Source organism: Heteronotia binoei, chromosome 1 (assembly GCF_032191835.1).
Source record: "Heteronotia binoei isolate CCM8104 ecotype False Entrance Well chromosome 1, APGP_CSIRO_Hbin_v1, whole genome shotgun sequence".
Classification (NCBI taxonomy): domain Eukaryota; kingdom Metazoa; phylum Chordata; class Lepidosauria; order Squamata; family Gekkonidae; genus Heteronotia; species Heteronotia binoei.
The window spans coordinates 112,986,209-112,994,724 of record NC_083223.1 but is presented as its reverse complement, the minus strand read 5'-3'; the positions used below and the strand labels follow the sequence as shown (position 1 = coordinate 112,994,724).

Genomic DNA, 8,516 nt, shown 5'->3' with positions numbered 1-8,516 from the left:
TAGATATAGTGTTAGGGAACCCAGTACTGACCCATTCTATTTGAAGTAAAAAATAATGATTTTTTTAAAAATGCTGACTTTAAAAAAATGAAACCAAGTTGACCAGAAGCCCAAGGATATATGCCTCCTAAAGAAGTCATATCACAACTATAGAGAGAGAGTATGGAAACCACAAATATTTCTCAGTGGACAGCTGACATTAATAACTCCCAATGTCGACAACTCACTTGCATAAATGCACAGTGATCTCCAATTATCTCTTGGAGATTTGCAAGTCTGAGCTGAGAAGGAAGTTTTACATAGGCAAGCATTTAAGGGACATATTGACTTGCAGCTTTGTAATCTTTCCCACATGTACACCTGAGAAGGATCACAAACGACAGCTGTTTAAATTCCCAAGGAAATTAATGATGCACAAAGAGGCAAGGCTTATCAGAGGGGAAGGGGATTTGTCCAGTATTGAAAATGGACTGCCACTAAGGGGCAAACTATTTATAACAAACTGTAAGCAATCCACTTCTTTCCATGATTAGTTCTTTGGTGAACATTTGAACAGCAGAGTCTCCTTGTGCTGCCTTCTAAGAGTATAAAGATTCCTAACAAACGCCCTCAGGAGGACATCATTGGTTTGAAGCTCTTGGGATTATGATCACGTTGTTGTTGCACATTTGAGCAACTTAAGCTTTATTTGGGTTCAGTATGAATTTTAAATCTTTCCATCATTTGTTGACACTTCAGCTGAGAAGTTAGCTTAAAGGGGATATTTCAGTATTTATCCTTTGAGAAGAGAGGGGTGCTGAACAGTAATCAAGAGCAGATTTACTATACTGCCCTATTTTTAATACACTGCATATGGTGAAAACTGCTGCACCCTTCCCCCATCCACTTTCCTTTTTATAGATTGACTGTACCTTTACGACAGGACAAAGAAACATGGTGTCAGTTGTATAGGCATTCCACATTCCCCATGAAGCACTGGGCAGGAAATGTTCTCATTTCCAAAGGGACTTTTCAGGTTCTATTTCAAAGACAGCACTGTGAAGAGAATTCCTGCTGGCTGGTAAATGTGCTGAAGTCGGGAGATCACAAAGCTGGGGCACGGCTAAAGGAATTACAGCTTACTATAACTGGCTATTCAGTTGAAGACATTTTTTGCTCACAGTTGTAATTGGTCTCAGAGGGTGAAAACATTAAAACTGCTTGAATGTTATTTTCTCTCTAAGAAATTGTTCCAGAAGCAAGAGATAAGCATTTTTCTTAACTGGAAAACAATGGATAACATGTAAAATGCATATACTGGTAGAGGCAGCAGCTAAAAGTCGAAGCAGACACAACACTGGAAGATCCTTTATAACCACACACAATGCAGGGCCATCAGTGAAGAGAAAATTGAAACTGGGGGTGTTTCTACACTGACAGTTGGTGACTACCACCGCATTGGAAACTCATCTTTTACATTACCTAACGTTCTCACTTTCTTTGCATTGTTGCTGCCCAAAGCATCTACATTTGTTTCAGTGAGATGAGTTTTGGAGCTGCTGCTGCAACATTTCTCTTGAAACTAGTTTTGATCTGGTCATTTCTATACAGGCATTTCAAACTTGTATTGTAGAAGTTTTCATGCGTTTTAAAAGACTCCTCCAAATGTCACAAAGTGCAGTAATTTGCATGAGAACTGAGAGCACTTGAAATTTTTACATATCATTGCTTGTCTCATCTTGTAATTTAAATTTGTATTATTTTTGCAGGTTTGACACGATTTCCAAGCAATCATATACATTTAACTAAGCACTGGTATTTCGGCTGCCCTCTAATCAGAGACCCCCCCCCTCCCAACTGAAATGCTTTCCACAGGCAATATAAAAGTTTGGCTACGCAAAATGATCAGAGTAAGTCCACAAATGTAAAAGGAAAATAATTAAAGCGGAGCAGTGACAGGCGATTTGAAGACTCTAAAACTCTGGATCAAACTGAATGTAAAAACACCCTGGTTCCTCACACTGTAATTCTTTCAAGAAATAAAATGGGTACCTGCCTAAAACTAATGCTATCTTCTTTTCCTTGAAAGGATTAAAATTATATGGCTCATTTTTATGTTGATAATTTTATGGTTGTTGTTTTCTTGGTTTGGGGTTGTTGTTGTTTTTTAGTGTTTTTATTCATTTTACTTTCTGAGCCTCTTTGAGCAGGTCTCTAGAGAGGCAGCATATGCATTTTCTAAAAATAATAATAATAATGTTAGACAGTTTGCCATACTGATACCATGCAGGACCTCTTCATATACCCCCAATCCAAATGTGAGATGTATATGAATGTAACAGCTTTAAAAGACAACTTGAAGGACTGCTTCCTTCCATATTGTCCAGTCCACCAGCTAAGACCTGCTTCACAAATCCTGCTCTCTGTTTCCCCACCTTCAGAGGTGAAGTGGGTGGCAACCAGGGACAGGGCTTTTTCAGTCATGGTTCCTAATTTATGGAATGCCCTTACCCAAGTCTTTTTTTTGTAACAGGAACTCCTTTGCAATATTAGGTCACACCCCCTGATGTAGCCAATTCATCTGGAGCTTACAGTAGGCCCTGTACTAAGAGCCCTATAAGCTCTTGGAAGATTGGCTACATCAGATGGGTGTGCTCCAATATGCAAAGGAGTTTCTGCTACAAAAAAAGCCCTGCCCTTAATAAGCAGGGCCCTTAGTGTCATGAGCCCTGACGAGGAGGAGCTGGAAGGGTTAACAGACCTGGAAGAGTTGCCAGCCAGTTCGTCAGCTGAACAAACAGCAGCTGGCCCATCAATCACTCTCCAGGCACCAGTGTCAGCTGTTGACGATCAATCTCCTCCAAGCTCTCCTCCTCCCATATCAAATGTTCGAAGCCAGCTCCGGAAAGAACTTTCAGAGCGAAGACACGAGGCACGCCGATGCGTCAGATCTCTCAGTCCTGAGTTCTAGCAGAGTCACTGCCACCTAGCAAGCAGGCTGACTGAGACTCCCATATAGCTCCCACCCAGGACCTGGTAACCTTGTGGAAGCAACAAGTCTATTCTCTGGCTTGCATTCACACTCCTTCCTGATCCTGACCCACTTTATTTCCTTGGCACCCTGACCTTTTGGCTTTTGGACATTGACTTCTGATTCCGGTTTGTGATTCTGCATTGGTGACTTGACTCTGCTTGACATCCTGGACTTTGACCTCGGACTGGCTTTGGACTCCTGCCTGCCTGCACCCTGAGAACGTGACAGATTGCTTCCACCACACACTCACTCTACAAGATGGATGAGGAGGCAAGCGGAGGCTCTGGGCAGCTAGCAGCCTTGCTCACTCAGGTACAGCACTTCACTCAAATGGTGGCTCACCTGCAACAGCAGCAGCAAGCCACTGTCGCTGCCCCACCCAAGTGCCCGGTGCTTCCCCCAGAGAAGTTCACTGGGAAGGTGGAGGAGTTTCCTGCATTCCTGGCATAGTGCAAACTGTATATTGAATTACGTGCCAGAGACTTCCCCAACGACAAGACAAAGGTATGCTTCATTGTCAGCCTCTTAAAGGGGCAGGCAGCTAAATGAGCTACCCCCTACCTTCTAGCCCCATCGCTCCTGCTGACTGACTACCAGGGCTTTCTGGATCATTTGGCGGTTGCCTTTGCTAACCCCCCGCAAGCAGCCACTGCCAGTCGGAAGATCCGGACCCTGAAGCAGGGTAGGGATTCGGTTTCCCAGTACTCCACCGAGTTCCAGCTTCTGGCCCAAGACCTGGCCTGAAATGAGGCTGCCCTCATGGACCAGTATATGGAGGGGCTGACTAACGAAGTCCTTGATGAGCTGGCACAAGTGAACCAACCAGCCACACTGCAAGGCCTAATCACATTGTGTCTCTGCATTGATGGCTGCCTGGAAAGCAGCCGCCGAGCGCGAAGCAGTGCCTGTCCCTCTCAGCTGCCCCGCCACCTAGCGACGGTGACAACCCCGATGCACACAAGTCCTGAGACTGACAACCCCAAGCCCATGCAACTCAGGGCTGCACGGCCACAGCTCACCCCCAAGAAAAAAGCACGGCGCCGCTCACAGAATCTCTGCCTATACTGTGGAGGGGCGGGGCACTTCTCCTCCGGCTGCCCTACCAAGCGCACCCAGTCCAGTACTGTGCCACCGCTGCCAGTAAAAGACCAGCCCCAAGACTTAGTGGACCCCCCAACTTGGGGCACCTAGCCAGGTCCTCTGCACCCTACCTTACTGGCCAGGGCCCATTCCTTGTACAGGTAACACTGGGCTTGCCGGACAGGCACTGGCTGTTCATGTATGCCATGGTTGACTCTGGGGCCGCCCGCTGCTTCGTCGACATAGCCTTTGTGAAGCAACACCAGATCCTGGTGCAGGACAAAGACACCCTGCCCCAGGTTGAAGCCATTCATGGGCGCCTCCTCTGCTTCGGTCTGGTGACCCAGGAGACCCACCAGGTCACGCTCCAGATCCAACACCATCATGAGCAAGTACAATTTGATGTTGCTCGCATGCCCCACTTTCCCCTCATTCTGGGACTCTCCTGGCTCATAAAGCACAACTCTTGGACTGGGCACAGGGAAAGCTGAGCTTCAAAGACCCTTGTCCTCACCAGGCCTGGTTGGCTACCCTGGCCATCACCACCCCGGCTGCTGGTCCTCTACTTCCCCCGGCTTACACAGACCGCCAATGTCTTTGAGGAAAAGGGGGCCGACCAGCTCCCCCTGCACCGGTCTTATGACTGCGCCATTAATTTGGTACCAGGGGCACCCCTTCCCACGGGGCGGCTCTACCGCATGTCCGAAATGGAGCTAGCAGCCCTGCGGGACTTCCTCGCCAAAAACCTGGAATGGGGTTTCATCTGGCCATCCACGTCCCCGCTGTCCACCCCTGTTCTCTTTGTCAAGAAGAAAGGCAGCGAGCTCCAGCCCTGCAATGATGACCAGGCCCTGAACAAAATCACTGTCCGGGACTGCTACCTTTGCCACTGATCCCAGAACTACTGGATCGCCTTAAGGGGGCCCAGGTCTACACCAAGCTGGACCTCCGGGGCGCATACAACTTGGTGCGGATCCGCGCAGGAGACGAATGGAAGACAGCTTTCGGGACCTGCTATGGCCAGTACAAGTATCTCGTGATGCCCTTCAGCCTGACCAATGCCCCCTCTGTCTTCCAAAGGCTGATGAATGACATCTTCTGCCACCTGCTCGACCGCTTTGTGATCATTTATTTAGATAACATTTTAATTTATTCTCAAAGCCCTATGGGACTCAGATGGAACTGAACAAGTGGTTCCTTGGCTTTTCCAATTATTACCGCCAGTTCATCCCTGCCTATACCGATGTAACCATGCCTCTGATCCAGCTCCTCTGGCCCAAAGAGCATTTCACTGGACTACAGAGGCATGCCATGCCTTCACCAGCCTGAAAACCTGCTTCACCTCCGAGCCACTCCTGCGTTACCCAGACCCGCAGCTGCCATTCACAGTAGAGACCAATGCCTCCAGCATGGCCCTCGGTACAGTGCTATCCCAGCAGGAGGACCCCTCCCAGCCGCTACAACCCTGCACATACTACTCGTGGCAGCTGACACCCGCAGAGCGCAACTACACCATCTGGGAGCGGGAACTCCTGGCCATCAAGACCGCCTTTGAGGTTTAGAGGCATCACTTTGAAGGGGCCCACCACCCCATCCAGGTCCTGACTATCGGAACCTGGAGCATCTACAGACTGCTCAACTCCTCACCCAGCATCAGAACTGGTGGTCCCTCTTCTTTTCCTGGTTTGACTTCCAGATTACCTACATCCCGCAGAACCAGAACTGGAAAGCGGATGCCCTCTCTCGAAAATCAGATTACACTGTGCCTCTAATGGAGGAGACCCCAACTGGGCTAATCCTTGCACCCTCGGTCTTTACTGCCACCATGACTTGCCTGACCTTGGCTGCAGACATCCAGGCCAGCCAGGCCCAAGACCCCTGGGCTCAACAACGCCTCCTGGAAGCGCAAGATGGCCTGGCCAGGGACTTCTCTACCCATCAAGGTCTCCTCCTGCACCGTGGGTGCCTATACGTCCCTCCAGTCTGACATGCTCCGCCTGACCCACGACTTCCCTCCTGCTGGGCACTTCAGCCAACAGAAGACCCTGCACCTGCTCACACGGGAGTTCTGATGGGCTTGCGTCCGTGCCGACGTGGCCCGCTATGTCAGTTCCTGTGAGGTCTGCCGGCAGGCCAAGGATGTACCAGCAAAGCCCCCAGGGCTTTTGCATCCCCTACCCATGCCTGCAGGACCGTGGGACACCATCTCCCTAGACTTTATCACCGAGCTCCCCAGGTCCAAGGGGCACACTTGCATCCTGGTGATGGTGGACCTCTTCACCAAGATGGCTCACTTTGTTCCATGCCCCAAGCCGCCCACAGCTCCTGAAACAGCCCAGCTCTACCTCCAGCACGTCTTGCACCTGTGCGAGCTCCAGGCACACTTGATCTCAGACCGAGGCCCCCAGTTCACCTCCCAATTCTGGCAAGCCCTGCACTCCAGCTTAGGCACTCAGGTGCATTTGTTCTCAGCATACCATCCCCAAACGGATGGGCAGACCGAACGCACCAACGCTACGCTGGAACAATACCTGCATTGTTACACCAGCTACCAGCAGGATGACTGGGCCACCTTGCTACCCCTGGCCGAGTTTGCCTACAACAACACCGCACATGCATCCATGGAACAAATCCCATTTGCTGCCACCTATGGGTACCACCCTTGCTTCTTCTCTGCAGTCCTGCCCCCCACAGCAGTCCCTGCTGATGCGCTCCTGCAAGAACTCTGAGCTCTCCAGGACTTGCTCCAAGAACAGCTCCAACACGCTAAAGAGGCCTACAAGACAGTCACCGACTGAAAGCAACAGGTGGGGCCCCCACTGAAGCCCGAGGACCATGTCTGGATCTCCACCTGTTACCTTAATCGGCCTGGCTGGTCTCTCTCGCTTTGCGGGGCCCTACCTGATCATGGACCAAATCAACACTGTTGCTTTCCAGCTACAACTGCCGGCTACCCTCTGCATCCACCAGGTCTTCCACAGGTCCCTCCTTGTTCCTGCTACACCACCGGTTCCCATCCAACTGCCACCTCCAGCGCCACCTCCTCCTGTCCTGGTTGATGATGAGGAGGAATACGAGGTCCACCAGCTCCTGGACTCCCAAATCCACTGTGGGGACCTCCAGTACTTCGTGGACTGGGAAGGTTATGGCCCTGAGGACCGCTCACGGGAACCCGTGGACAACCTACACACCCCTGACCTTGTGCAGCAGTTCCACGCAGCCTACCCTGACTGGCCTGGCGCATCTGTGGGGGGAGGATCTGCAGGGGGGGATAGTGTCATGAGCCCTGATGAGGAGCTGGAAGGGTTAACAGACCTGGAAGAGTTGCCAGCCAGTTCCTCAGCTGAACAAACAGCAGCTGGCCCATCAATCACTCTCCAGGCACCAGTGTCAGCTGTTGACGATCAGTCTCCTCCAAGCTCTCCTCCTCCCATCTCAAGAGTTCAAAGCAGGCTCTGGAAAGAACTTTCAGAGCGAAGACATGAGGCACGCCGATGCTTCAGATCTCTCAGCCCTGAGTTCTAGCAGAGTCACTGCCAGAGGAGGTGCGAGCCCTGCAAGACCTTAATCAGTTCCGTAGGGCTTGCAAAACCATCCTTTTCCAGCTGGCATATTAAGATGGAACCATCGCATCAATAAGCTACGTTTACATGTATATTAAGAATGTAGCACCATTAATTATAGTGCAATTTAAATTTTAAATTTTAATCTAATCACTGGTTTAAGAAATGTATTTTAATGGTTGAACATATGAACATATGAAGCTGCCTTATACTGAATCAGACCTTTGGTCCATCAAAGTCAGTATTGTCTTCTCAGACTGGCAGCAGCTCTCCAGGGTCTCAAGCTGAGGTTTTTCACACCTATTTGCCTGGACCCTTTTTTGGAGATGCCAGGGATTGAACCTGGGACCTTCTGCTTTCCAAGCAGATGCTCTACCACTGAGCCACCGTCCCTCCCCCAAATTATGTTTATGTTTAACCAAATTATTGTTATGTTGTATTTATTGTTACATCATGGTGTGATCCCAGACCCACCATGTCCTGTAAGCTGCCCTGAGCCTGCTTCGGTGGGAAGGGCGGGGTATAAATAAAAATTTATTATTATTATTATTATTATTAGAATCGCTGCCACCCAGGGAGCAGGCTGATTGACACTCCCATATAGCTCCCACCCAGGATCCGGTAACCTTGTGGAAGCAACAAGTCTATTCTCTGGCTTGCATTCACACTCCTTCCTGATTCCTGATCCTGACCTGCTTGATTTCCTTGGCACCCTGACCTTTTGGACATTGACTTCTGATTCCAGTTTGTGATTCTGCATTGGTGACTTGGCTCCTGCTTGACATCCTGGACTTTGACCTTGGACTGGCTTTGGACTCCTGCCTGCCTGCACCCTGAGAATGTGACACTTAGTAAGCAGG

The 8,516-nt window shown here is 49.7% G+C and overlaps 1 non-coding gene across 1 annotated transcript; it reads right to left on the bottom strand.

Annotated features, from left to right (window-relative positions):
• Nucleotides 1-7,977: 7,977 nt before the first annotated feature.
• On the bottom strand, nt 7,978-8,044 carry TRNAS-GGA (transfer RNA serine (anticodon GGA)). Its single transcript has one exon. It is a non-coding gene; the product is annotated as a tRNA-Ser (tRNA).
• Between the last annotated feature and the right edge of the window lie 472 nt (nt 8,045-8,516).